This window comes from Stegostoma tigrinum, chromosome 32, assembly GCF_030684315.1.
Source record: "Stegostoma tigrinum isolate sSteTig4 chromosome 32, sSteTig4.hap1, whole genome shotgun sequence".
In the NCBI taxonomy this organism is placed as follows: Eukaryota; Metazoa; Chordata; class Chondrichthyes; order Orectolobiformes; family Stegostomatidae; genus Stegostoma; species Stegostoma tigrinum.
The window spans coordinates 22,640,941-22,642,580 of record NC_081385.1 but is presented as its reverse complement, the minus strand read 5'-3'; the positions used below and the strand labels follow the sequence as shown (position 1 = coordinate 22,642,580).

The window sequence follows — 1,640 nt, the reverse complement described above, 5'->3', positions numbered from 1 at the left end:
TTCTAACCCATGGCTGGCTCCATGAACATTGTAAGCAGCGGCATTCCCAGCGAGGTAGGGAGCCAAATTTGGCCCAACTTCAGAAAATTTTCAAAAGTGGTGCCCGTTGTCATAACAGAACTACACTTGCTTCAAATCTCTCCACTGAAGTTGCTGTTAATAAATAAATCAAGGGGCAACATACATAAATTGGATTTGAGAGATGATTAGGCAGTGACTTGAATACATTTATATGTATGTCATGTTTAATCAGTCACAAAGAGATACGTCACAATCAGATAACAAATAAGAACTGATGAAGAATGCCACAAAGATATTTTCTGCATGTTAAGACAAAAACATGAAAAGCCTTGAAGGAACTAATGAATAGAAACAGGATGTACACACTGAACGTACCTGTCTGAAATTATAAAAACGTGTTCAGGCAACAAATTTGGTTTTATAATACTGTTCTAAGTTTCAAGCAGTTTCCTTCATCTTCAGAAATAATGTTTTAGCAGATTAGAAAGATGGTGTGGTAGATCATTTCATCTTCTGACCTCCTCAGAAATCAGGGCAAAAAGTGGTAACATGGGTTCCCTTGAATAAAGTCTTAATAAAAGTCTCTGCTGCTTTCTCCACAGATGACAAACCTGCTGAATATTTCTGCTATTTTCTGTCCTTTATTCCAATTTCCAGTATCTGCAGTAACTGACTCTGATTAAAGGTTTTTGAACTCAAGGAACTTGTGAGGTAAATTCACTCTTGTTTAAGAGGACTTTTTTTTATAATTATCATAATATTGTCTGTATTTCATACACAGGAGATTGTCTGATGGGTTTTTGGTGTAGAAATGGGGCTGACACTGACAGCCCAGTTGATGGAAAGACTGGCGAAGCATGCCCAGCTGGAAACTACTGCCCAGCAGGTACTTTCCTTAAGCACCTGTATTTAAGCAGCTCATTTTGATATGATGCAATTGTCTTTAAAGAATTTACTGATGAGGAAAAGCCTACAGCATAGAACTACAATGCATCTCCCAGTAATGCCGTGACATTTTTAAAGTAATAACCCAAAATTCCCTTGTACGTATTTAACTTCCCTGGTTTTATAATCAACCTGCTCAGAGATGTTATTACACACCTCTGGAACAGGTACTTGAACCAGGCCTCTTGGTTCAGCATGAGGGACACTACCATTGTGCCACACGATAGCCCCTAAAGCCTAGTGCACCTGGTATTTCCAGGTAATCTCCCAACCAAGTACTAACCAGTCCTGAGTCTGCTTAGCTTCCAAGGTCAGATGAGATTGGGTGTTTTCAGACTAGTACGCCAAATTGTGCCACTAAAAAACACATTGAATGTTGTAGACATAGAAATATCTGAATTTCCAGGCCATGATCCCTAGCAACCTCCATATTACTCAAATTTCATTTGTTCTTCCTGACTACAATTGAGATCTTTCCCAAAAACGTCCCCTTCAACTTCTTTCTCCCCATATTAGTTCGTAATGATTGTACAAGCTCTGATTTTTTAAAAAAATTCAAATAGCCTTTGTATATATACATTGTCACAGGCAGTTTGCTTCTGCACAATTGCATCTCAAGCAAACAAATAAAACATTGAACTTTGGCTATCCCAAAAAAACCCAAAGACTTCTCT

General features: G+C 38.2%; 1 pseudogene; it reads right to left on the bottom strand.

The window, feature by feature from the left end:
- Positions 1–1,201: 1,201 nt before the first annotated feature.
- Positions 1,202–1,315, bottom strand: LOC125467080 (5S ribosomal RNA; annotated as a pseudogene).
- Between the last annotated feature and the right edge of the window lie 325 nt (positions 1,316–1,640).